The sequence below is a fragment of the Eptatretus burgeri genome, chromosome 8 (assembly GCF_056783735.1).
Source record: "Eptatretus burgeri isolate ZD-2024b chromosome 8, Ebu_testis_v1, whole genome shotgun sequence".
Taxonomy (NCBI): domain Eukaryota; kingdom Metazoa; phylum Chordata; class Myxini; order Myxiniformes; family Myxinidae; genus Eptatretus; species Eptatretus burgeri.
The window spans coordinates 21422042-21434558 of NC_140968.1; the positions used below are offsets into that span (position 1 = coordinate 21422042).

At 42.6% G+C, this 12517-nt stretch overlaps 1 long non-coding RNA gene across 2 annotated transcripts in view; it reads left to right on the forward strand.

Moving 5' to 3' along the window:
* Positions 1-9: 9 nt before the first annotated feature.
* LOC147021274 (uncharacterized) overlaps positions 10-12517 on the forward strand; it is a 45892-nt gene continuing 33384 nt past the window's right edge. For both annotated transcript variants that reach the window (XR_015060736.1, XR_015060737.1), the window contains exon 1: positions 10-1135. This is a non-coding gene — a long non-coding RNA (uncharacterized LOC147021274). The remainder of the gene's footprint in view (positions 1136-12517) is intronic.

The following is a 12517-nucleotide window of genomic DNA, read 5'->3' on the forward strand; positions in this document are numbered from 1 at the left end:
TAAATCGTTCAAAATTCGCGTCCCACTTGAACTGCGCAAAAAAACGATCGACGACAAAAGTGCGCGCGCTGCACAATATGACGTCACGCGTCATTCGTTTAAATAAAAATCGAAGGTTTATTCCTCACAATCTTTTCCGCGAAGACATTTTTTTTAACCATCGATCTCTACCGTTAATTCCGCCAGATTCCTCTTCCTTCAATAAACATCTCTCAGGCTCGTACGTTGAACGTGTAACGGATACATCGTTTTAAGGCGGTGTATTGCGATGTATCGCCGTTAGCTATTTAAACCTTTCCAAATCAACGCCGCACAGGAAACTGTTCTCCTAGTATTTCTCTCAGGTAACGTTTGTACTAACGAAAGGAAAAAATCATTCAAACAAATACCTGAGCGTTCGATGGAGGTGTTTTTCGCACGTGCGAAGAAACTTTAAAAAATAAATAATAATAAATGACGTCATTAAGAGACGCCATATGGCGCGTCTTTTTCCCTCCTACGTGCTCTACACCGTACACGTCATTGCGAACACACAATAACACCGACTAATTCATTGGAAATGTGATCACAAACGGTTCATGACGCCACAAGCCGGTCGCTGTGGTAAATGCGGTGAGGGAGGCTATGAGAAGGCCAGCTCATGGCGCAACTCGATGTTGGGGCTCGAGCAGAGTGCTGAAGCACGGGGGATAGGGATGGTGTTCGCGAGGATACACTCGAGTCCCCAGGGAAGGGCAGTAGGTGCTCCACGGGAAATCTCGTGAGGAGTTTGGAGCAGCGATTGGGGTTTCGAAATCAGGATAACCGGGTGCCCCTGAGGCCTTGCACGGCTCTTATGGCGGTCACGTGCGCGGTAGTCAAGGTGACCGATGTGAGGCAGTGCGCGGTAGTCAAGGTGACCGATGTGAGGCAGTGCGCGCTCTTTTATGGTTCTCAAGTCGGGCTCCGTGCTCACCGGTGATGACATCCGCATCATTAAAATAGGACTAGTAGGAAGAATCCCGAGGCAGGGTTTAAGGATCTCTAAAGTGCAAACATCGTTTTGGAATTGGAACCTCAAAAATCATAAGATTTTCAGAAACATTATCGTGCGTTCAAAAGGAACCGTCCTTCACGGGCCACCGTGCCCCCCATTGTAAGTATGAAGAGCACACACTGTGAAGTTGAGAGGACTGTTTTTATTGATAGTCAAAGGAAATTAATGAAAGGTCAAGATCATCTAAAACGTGTAAAATACCTATCAAGTCACAGTGAGAAAATTAATTAGCCAAATTTGTTATGCACATCATTCAAACATGTGTTGTAGTAGTAGTAGTAGTAGTAGTAGTAGTAGTAGTAGTAGTAGTAGTAGTAGTAGTAGTAGTAGTAGTAGTAGTAGTAGTAGCCGTAAGTCGGTGTCTGTGTAATTCAGTGTTATACTGGATGTGGGCCGTTGTGATGCTCTCATCCCAATAAACAATGTATTCATGGATGAGGTTGCATGGCAGAATGAGAAAAACTGTGAAATGTAAACCGGCAATTGAAAGTCGAGTACATTTTTGGACTTGCCAGAGTAATATTGTTGTTGGCTGGGGTTCGGTGGCGATAAACGACCACTAGGTGGAGCAGTGGAGTCGTCTCCCGTCGGACACCTGGAATTTAGGTCGTGACTCTCCGATAAGTCCAAAAGGCACGGGTCCCTTACTGGACCATGAATCGCCAATAATTCGACCGCGTGGGCAGGCCCGCCGTGAGGGGGGGCATTTGGGTGCAATGCCCCCCCATGGCGCATCTGGTGCCCCCCTACTTGTACGCCACCCATTTATACCCTGTTGCACCCTGTGAACAACTTAGCGTTTAAGGATGAGCGCCCACTGTGAACTCCTTGCTGTTTAAGAGTTCACCTGTGTGAACTAAAACCCTTATTCCAGATGTTCAACATGGTGAATAATGTGGCCTTCTTGGATAAACTGTTCTTTAATAATGTCCTTCTTTGAATAAGAGTGAAGAGATAAGTGTGCGCTTCCCAGCGCATCTCCAAAAGCAATTGGCAAGACAATACAGTCCAAGCCCACAAGATAAGAGATAATAACACAAGCACCAACACCAGCAGCCAAGACTACAGACAGCCGCAAGACCTCGTGTCGAATGTCGATGCTGTGGGTGGTTATATATATATCGTGGATTATTTCGTTTTAAGGAATAGCCAATCAGCGTCTTCGATATGGAGGCCCTATTAAGCAGGTTACCTGATTGGTTGTAAGTCAGGTATAAATGTAACATAGTCATAATATGATAATATGAATAAGGAAAAGACATAAATTTACCGAATTAAAGATGAAGTGCACCACGTGACCTTCACAACCCTCCATCTTACAAAAGTAATTTTCTAATAAAAATTAAAAATGGGTGTTTGCAATCGTGCTTACATTTGAAATTATGCAGACAAAACCTGTTTTTGGTGCATGCATCATTTAATAAATAAAACCGTCAACCATCAAATGTCACGAGTCGTGAGATTAGTGACACGAGGGAAGAGTCACGGAGACCGCTAGCTAGCAGCAGTAGGAAAAGACATGGATATACGAAAATGGCTAAGAAAAGGAAAAAAGGTTGCGGTTGTGGTCAGCACCCACCATGGTCGGCTGTTTTGTACTTCTGATGTTTAAGTTAAATGTTGTGTTTGTTGCTTTGCATATCCCATATCTAGTGTTTTGTGCATAACCTTACCTCTGTGTAATTGACTGCTTTAAATGCGGATTTTGTGGTATCTTCAGGCTGGTCGTATTTGCTGTTGATAGTTTAACGTGATGATCGCAGGTCATAGCCTACTGTATCTTATTTGAGAGTGCACTGTTTCCGGTGCCAACCTCCCCCGTTTAGTCATTGTATCTCTGGTATATTAATTTTCTAATGCCAATTCTTGACAACACCTTGTGTAAGTTCACCTGAATTGGTGCCAATTGTCTAATCATTGATTATCTGCATTGTGAATGTGCCAGTTTGTTGCAGCTCTCCTGCATTCAAATAATTTTAGGCCAAAAACATCGGAACATATTAAATCTAGCTGAGATCAATTTGGTTAGCATGCGACAGCAACCTCAGTATAGACACGTCAATGCTGCATGAATACAATAGCATACCAGGTTATCAAAAATATTAAATATTATAATTATGCCCCCCCATCCAGTTCATACGTCCCCCTTAATACTGAGCCCTGGCAACGGACTTTAAGAAAATCAAAGCAGTCTCAGCAGTCTCAAGGGTCTCAAGGTTTAAAAGGAACGTTCCAATTGTACGTAATTAATAGACGTATTGAAAATCGAGTTATCGACTTCTACTCATTGCTAAACGTTGATGGCTTCGTCCAGTCTAAGTGGTGTCCCATAAGCTGTTAAGTTTGAGTGCGGGTGAATATTCACAAGTTCAATAAGAAGCAAGAAAGAGCGTATGACCAGTTGGCTAATTCGACATCGTGTCCACAAAATAATGATCCACTCGGTGACTCGGGTGTCATAAATGACCAGGGCCTGTGGGAATAGCCTGCTCACCAAAAAGGGTTCTATGATTGTAATCCCACGGTTGAAAGGAGCAAAAACCCAACTGAAGATAGAGCCGTGATGCGGCATGTGGTAGGAAACTCTGGATGCAGAGAGCAAAGTACTGCTGGAGGACAGAGCTGCAAATGCGGTTTAACTCCAGTGAACTTTAGATTAACTGCAGCAAACTTTAGTTTAACGCAATTGAAACTCAAGTCCGTGAATTATTTCCACGATGGTGTAAATAACGACCTGCCAGGCTGGGAAGCGTTGTCACACTGGGTTAAAACCTTTCTCTCCGCTCGTCCCCAGAGGGGGGAAGGCCAAGAGCCCGATAGAGGTGTGGAGCAAAATGATTGGTTAGAAACCAGACCAAAAAAACCATGCCTACACTTAAGCGACATACAGCGACATGACAGAAGCAAATAGACACCTTAAATTTATTCATTTCATCTGCATATAGCAAGTTTTACTCAGTGATTTGTACTAATATTCAACTACTTATTTGCAGAAACGAGTTCCTGGGTTGTGTAGGACAAGTAACTATGCCTCAAACCCACGGAGCACACGACCTTTACGATTTTCAAAGAGGGTGAATTGTTGACCAATAGGAAGGTGGAGTCAGCCAGCAACAGATAGCTCAGAACCTTGGCATTCCGCTTTTCGTCCATGAGCTGGACCCCCAAATTTCAGAGATCGGTATCAAACGAGGGGCAAAGCGGCATGTCATTTTTTTGGTAGGTCATAATGTTTAGTTTCGGAAATCGCTTGCTGGCCCTTCATGCAGGTTCGTTTTTTAGCGATATCCGCTTGGGAGCGCGAGTGGGGTGTAAAAATAACAATTCCTTTTTTCGCGGTATTTTACGTCTATTCATATCCTGCATCTTATCCAATGCTCGACTGAGGTGATTTCCTATTATAAAGTCGATAAATCCTTAAATTTAGAGTGGAAATTAACTGCAAATGAATTGAATTTCAAACGTTTAAATGCGATTTTCCCTTATTTCACTGCAAGCAGCTAATATCCGTTTTGTCAAGTTTGTTTTACAACAAAATATATACATCTTTCTAATATTCTTGCTCGTTTGTAAGGAGAAATATTGTCGGAAATTGGAATCTGGCGAGAGTGAGTTGATATTGATATATATATATATATATATATATATATATATATATATATATATATATATATATATATATATATATATATATATACATATATATAAGGATATCTCTCCTGAAAATGACGTTGCGTTACCAAGTGCTTCTATCATTGACGGCATGGCCCTGGTCCATAGGATGAGTGGTGACAACCGAACATTTGCAGAAGTTTCCGAGGAGCTGTTCCAAACTGTCTTGCAGACCTATCCAGGCAGCAAACGCATAGACGTAGTCTTCGATGTCTATCGGGATTTCTCCATCAAGAATGCAGAACGAGTAAAGTGTGGTTCATCTCAAGGAGTCCTGTTTTCGGTTATCATCCCAACACATAGAATAAACCAATGTCACCCGCAGAGTGACCCGTATCTTGCCAAAAGGTGACCACGTGTGACTTCTTTAAGGTCACACTGAGGTGAACAGAGCTGCTATCCACCACGAGCGACTCCTTGAGGAATATCTGCCTACGAGAGATTCCGATGAGAATCGTTCTACAGAGTAACCATGAAAAATATGCTTTTGCCTCATAACGTCACCAAATGACATCATAATGTCTCAAGCTTGACATATCTAGAAAGCACTCATCGAGGTGTTCAATTTGAGGTATGACACGATATGGTTCCTAAAACTTGAAAATTTGACCTTGAGGTCAAATATGTTTGACCTCAGGCGCTAACCATGAAGGTCAAGGACAATCGCCACCAAAAATTAATCAGCTGAGCGCCAGACCATGAACTATATTCCCATGAAGTTTGAAGACGATCCGATCAAAATTACTCAAAAAATAAGGGTTTCGTCGACTCCCCTGATTTGCGACAAAGTGACCTTGACCTTTGATCTTGACCTTCAAAATTTTGTGCACTGAAAGGGACCTCTATAGGCCTCTGATATGCGAAGTTACAAAAATTTCCAATGATAACTGTACTCTGCAGAATTTTTTATACATGATTACAGACAAAAAAAAAAAAAAACATACAAGCTGACATCTCTTGCAAAACTTCGTTTTGGCAAGATAATAATAATAATATTGGACAGTGGCAGTATGCTTTAACATATTGTGATGTTGGCGTGACATTTTCTATGCTGACTGCAATCAACGGCACTTTTATTTGGCACAGACTTGCCTCTTCCCATTTCAGTTTGCAAATCCAGAAAATGCCGACTAGTATGGGCTCCAGTCAAACTTCTGCTAAGTCAGTCTCGTTGATTTTAAAGATATTGGAGAAAAACGCGTTTGAAAATTGAAAAAGTAGTTCATTATCATGAAATAAATTACATATATAACGTAATTACAACATATTATTGTCATCTAAACACAAATTGATCTTGGCAGTTAGATAATATATACATTTTACTTCGCAAACCTATCGATGGTCTCATTTATCTAGGGTATGGAGCACAGTGGACCAAACTTCCAATAGCTCCTCGTGAATCCGCACCTCAAAATAAGTCGTCTGCGATTTTGCTGATGAAGCCAGCTGCGAGAACATCTCTGAGAATGTGACACATCAGCTCCTCTCGTACAGTCTCAGAGCCTGGCATGCCCATGGCGAGTGGTATTTGAAAAAATGCCTAGGACAAGTCGGATAAGATGATAGAGGACCAACGCGCAATGGTGTGGAGGGTGGACTCCACACGAGGCGTTAATGATGGTTCCAGTTTGCTATAGCAGCCAGCATTAGCGAACACGGTGACAAGCCGGAATCGACTACTGGGTTCGATGAGGAATGAGGGCTTAGCATACTCCACACAGACGCCAAAGTCCTCAGGTTTAATGGATACGTCAACAGCTTTGATGCCGACAGCTTCAAACTCATCAAATTGGACTTGCACGTTGATGAGATGCAGTCGGTCACACTGGGGGTGACTACCCGTGCATTGTGGGGGCTGAGTTGGACCCATATGGATAACGGCCTGGATGGCTCCGACAGCGCCATTGTAACCAACGATGTTGGGATAGAAAATGGGTGAGAACTCACAATGAAGGACGGCAAACATAGCTCTTGTATCTGAAGGCAGGATGCTGCTGAGATTGACGTGGATAGTGTCGATGCAAGCATAAGGTGTGAGTGGTGGTGGTGTGCAAGTAAGCACTACAGGAGGTGGTCTCATGACTTCAGGGACCAGAGCAGCATGCACAACACCTAAATTGGAACACCGCTTAACAGTGGTGGGGCTTGAAGTACAGTTAGGAATGCGAACATGACCGCATACACTGCGCCCAGTGTTGGGTTGAAGCCACACCTGTGTGGGAAACAAGTTGCATGGACAAGGGGATCTTGGAGTGAGCTCGATGGTGAAGTCAGAAGTCAGAACACATCATGGTAGCAGGAATATCCGGAAGGTGGATTTCAAGGAATTCGCCGGGCCATAGTGTGGTAGTGATTACGAGGGAGTGCAGGACAACTTGTGCACAGCAGATTGAGGATGCTTTGGTGGTCTTAAGGGATGGATTACCATATGTGCTTGCCGATGCAATGTGAAATCTTTAATTTAAAAAGAGCATGTCAAATGGTGGCTCGGTGTAAGGATAAGCAATCAATTTCCACAACAATAGGAATAGTAAAAATATAAAGTTTAACAAAATGTGGAAAAGAAATCAGGACAAGAAGCATGTAAAACAACAATAGTTACAGAAATAAATGTGAAGAAGACATCACTTTTGGAAAATTAAACACACATCTAATTCCATTCCATACTCATTCCAACGACTCACTCACTCACTGACCATCCATCCATTGGGACTATACTCTGTGCAGAGCATTGGTGCTGCCAAAGCAGTCTCCTGAGCTATTGGGCACAATCCTGGACAGGTCACCACTCTGATGCAGGATACCAGCAAGCTGGTACTCATTTTGCCAACCTCAGAAAGATAACAACCTGAGTCAACTCCACCTGGTATTAATTCAATATCCGAGCAGGATTCAAACTCAGGACCCGAGGATCCCAAGCCCACCACTCTAGCCATGAAGCCAACACCAGGTATACTCATTGACTCACTGACTCACTGACTGATATTAAAGATCTGTACCTTCTGGGTGACGTAGAAAGCTGAAATATTCTGTGCCAATGGACAATGAAGTCCATACACCAGCAAAAACCAGAGAACTGTCAGAAAATATCCGTAAATGAAAATATAAATGAAAAATAAAATGCAGGTGACTGTCCCGAGACAATGGGGAAGCACGGTAATTTTGTGTGCCAACAGAAATTGAAGCCGATACACCAAGAAAAATCACAGAACCATCGGAAAGTATCCGTGAATGAAAATATAAATACATGAAAAAACTTGGAAGGACACTTGGTAGAGTGCATACCTCCGCCATGTAATGCCTGATCCATGAGAACATATCGGGCTCAATACATTTTTTAAATATAATGCTAAACAGTACTATGTCGTTTTTGGCCTGATCTCTCAATGTTGAAGAATCACTTTAAAATGAAATAATTCTCGTATCCAGATCCGGATTAGATATCTTCACCAAAATCGAATCAATTCGTCGTGGTCACACATCCAACATGTCCACCAAGTTTCATGCAAATCCGTCCACAACTTTTTTGAGATATCGTGCTATATATCATTTTTGGCCAGATCTCTCAATGGTGAAGAATCACTTTTAAAATTCTCAGGGTCGGATCTGGATCCGGATCTTCGACAAAATCGAATCAGTTCCTCCTTGTCACACACCGAACCTGTCCACAAAATTTCATCCTGATCCGTCCACAACTTTTTTGTGATATCCTGTACACAAACAAACAGACAAACAGACAAGCCGGTAGGCGACATGGGTGGTCGCGAGATAATTGCATACTAGTCATACAGTTTTTGACGGATCGGGCTGAAATTTTTTGACAAAGAGGTTGATTATTGTGCTCATAAAAGCGCGGAAGCCGATTTTTGATTTTCGAAAAATATATATAAAAATATTTTTTCGGATTTTTTCAAAAATTTCAAAGTACCGTTGCTATGCAACGGTGGCGTCCATAGCAACGGTGCTCAAAAGCATACAACTAGATCCTGGTATGAACCTACCATTCAAGTTTCATCAAAATCGGTCGACTCCTCTGGCCTCCAGAGCTGTCCATTACATACATACAGACAGACGGAAATTCTGGGAATAACGGTAGTCTAGCGACCACCCAACAGATATACAGACAGACAGACAGACGGAAAACCTGAGAATAAGGGTAGTCTCGCGACGCGACCACCCAACAGAAAGGGGTGAAAACTTAACCTCCTTCACCTTCGGTGGCGGAGGTAAAAAGTGAAATTAAATAAATGAAAAATCAAATGCAGGTGAGCATCCTGAGCCAATGGGGAAGCACGGTTCGTTATTGCTTAAAATGTGTAAGCAATACCCCGCTCGTAATCAATAAAGATATTGGTCTAATCTAACTTACCCTATCCTTATATTGACACAGATTCTCTCAAGTAGTCAGATGCACAGAGGGATAAAAAGGTTAGCAGATGCTAAGGGAATAAAATTAATAATGGGGTGGTGCAGGCCTAGTCGAGCCAAGCGGGAGGCGCGAGGCCCTCATCTAGATTCAATGGGATGAACAGGCAACAGTTTCTCCACACATGACGTACTGTGAGGTGGGTCGCCAGCCAGTCCGAGCAATCTCGGAGTTTGCCTCCCAGGATCATGGGACCGGTTCCTCCTTCAAATGTGGAGGGAAGACAAGGCCCTGCGAAACACTGCCATGGCAGATGTAAATTGGGGCGAGCAATACATCTACTCTTAACATGCAAATAAGGATATAACTTATCAGCTAATTAACCCTTAATTGTGTCCATTTCCATTACAATATTTAGTTTGTGGTTAAAGGGCCACATAGGGAAGCTTTTCTTTTACTCATGTATGTTATTTCTTGTTTTATAATAACTGATGACACATGATCTATCGAGGGAATTGATAAAGCAAATAAAATACGAAAGCTGAGTGTTGCGAACGTAGGCATGATATTGATAAACAATGCGGGCATAGCTGGGAATCGAAGGATTCAGGGTAAACAAAACTGACGTGCCATGGATTCTGTGGGCCAGCGGGCAGGTCGAGGCCTCAGATTGCCCTTGTGACGCCTTTGTGACGTTCTTTCTGGATCATTGCTTTTCATCTGCCCCATGTACAGGAACAAGAGGGGTGTAAAGCTCTAATAGCACATTCGGGTTAGCAGTCATGGGAATCACCATGACATCAGATGATCCCAAAAAGATTATCCTCAAATTCAAAATGTCATCAGCAAAGTGTATGAGTATCTGTTGCGAAATAATGAGAACAGTGAGTTCTAAAAAAGGGAATTTTTTCCACCTATTCATCGAGGGGTTGTTACCAGCCTCACGCTTTGGCTTCACATGTCACTAGGCTTTCAAAAGCACTAAATATAGGGCACGAGTGTTTTCTTCCACTAGGAATCCTCAGGAATCGACCTCAAGGCTCAGACAACAGAAAGGCAAATAATTATTAACCCCTAACGTTACATTATTAACCCCTTATCTTTATCTTGTCGTTGTCCATCGGAGTCTCCCACGCAGGTTTGAATCCTGCCCATGAGGCTGTCTTTTAAGCAGCCTCGGTGGCATAATAAATAGTTTGAGCCTCTGCTCTGAGTCTGGGAGGTCGGTGGTTCTGAGTCCCTGGCAGAGTCATACCAAAGAGTTTAATAATGGTACGTGCTGCTTCCTTGCTTGAAGTTTAAAGGGATAGAGCATGAACAAACAAGCACAGGTTGTTCATAATAACACAGGCTTTGATGGACCTCATGGGCTCCTCTTGCGTTAAAGTACCAATTTTAAGCGAACTCATTATTACATATCAATAAGAGTACCTGTCACAAAGTGATGGAAAACGCATGTACAAGTCCCCGATCCCCAATGACGGGAAAAGCAGGTGAGAGTAAACTATCCCAGTGATGGGAAAACTTTATATTAATCTATCAATTTAAATTGGTGGGATACATTCTCACCTGATGGACTTTATGGACTTTAAAATGGTTAATTGTGTTGGACTCTGAGCTATTATACGATACAACCCACCCCCAAAATGATGGTGCAACATCAGTCGGCGGAGGTTGGATTTGTCTAAGAGTGTAGAATATCTTGATTGCAAAATAAAATTTGGCATCAACATAATTCATGCTTGTTCTCAATCAACATGATTCTCCCGTCATTTCAAACGTGAATGTTGAGCATTTCAAATGCAGCTTGGTGATTGCAGCTGCCATAAATGGGAGACAGACGAATGCATGGATGGACGCGTGGATAAACTAACAGCAGAGTTCAAAGACAAAATAGAGGGAGAGTTGGACAAACAATGAGTGTGGGGAGGAATAGAGTGGACAGGATGGATATAAAAGAAAACTTTTTATTATTATTTATTTATTGTCGAGGCTCGTATGAGAGCGAACACACAACACACAGCAAGGGGGGCAGGAGGCAAGAGGGGTGAGAGAGGGAAGGACAAAACAGTGGGGGAACAGAGACATTAGGAGATCTGTGGAAGGGAGAGGGATGGGGCGAGGAACATGGGGAATACAAGATGGACATTACAGGGACTTTCAGGAAGGAAAGCAGGGAATTTGAAGGTGGTGGGTTTGGGGTGGATTAACGGGGGTAGAAAAGATTGAGGTTTTGGATGGGGGATGATAAGAGGTGGTGGTGAACAACTGTTTTGAAGGCCTGGAGGGAAGAATTGAATTTAAGAGAGTGTGGGAGGTTATTCCAAAGGTGGGAAAAGAGAGGAATGAAAGAGTGAAGGTGAGCAGTGATTCGTGATTTTGGTAGTTATACCAGATGGGGGTTGCTGGCGGACCTTGAGTGCCCTACAGAAATATTGGGGGGGGGAGGGGGCATATCGCATCCAGAGCAGGGGAGGGGGGGCGAGACTGGAGAGGAGACGGTAGAAGACAGAAAGACCACCGACCTGCCTGCGGTGAGAGAGTGAGAAGCCCAAAGACTCAGCCTCACCGCGGGAGATGCCAATGATGCGAAATGCTTTGGTTCCCACAGCATGAAGCCGAGAAAGGTGAGAGGCAGGAGCACCAGCCCAGAGGGGAGAGGCAGGATTGCTTTGTAGCCACTGAAAACGTTTTTCAATTGCACTGCCTTCGAAACATGATCTACTCTCTTTAACTCGAAGATAACTTTATTCATTCGAATCCTCTAATATATTTTGTCCTCCAAACTACAGGGATATCCCCCAATGGATAACCGAGCCACCATCACCGTGCCCACTGCTCGCATCATGAGAGTTTTTGCCTGCTTTAAAATTATTTTCATTGCACTCAATGAAGTTACACCTCGGGCACGTACCTTTATCTTTTCTTTACTCAATATAATTGTTGGAACATTAGGAAAAGTTAAGTTTAATGATTTGGCGATTTAACATGTTTTGTGTAAATATGGATAAGGTGGGGGCCACAGCCCTCCTTAAATATATGCACTTTATATGCTTAGTTATAAGAATCGGTCATTTCTTCACATTTTCTTATTTCACTGCAGCTTTCCACACTCCTTTAATCCGCAAGATCCAATCCTAAAATCCGAAATCATGTTTTGATTATGTACTTTAATTAGCCCATGAGAGTATATCATGTTTTGATTATGTACTTTAATTAGCCCATGAGAGTATATCATGTTTTGATTATGTACTTTAATTAGCCCATGAGAGTATATCACGTTTTGATTATGTACTTTAATTAGCCCATGAGAGTATATCACGTTTTGATTATGTACTTTAATTAGCCCATGAGAGTATATCACGTTTTGATTATGGACTTTAATTCGCCCATGAGAGTATATCACGTTTTGATTATGTACTTTAATTAGCCCATGAGAGTAT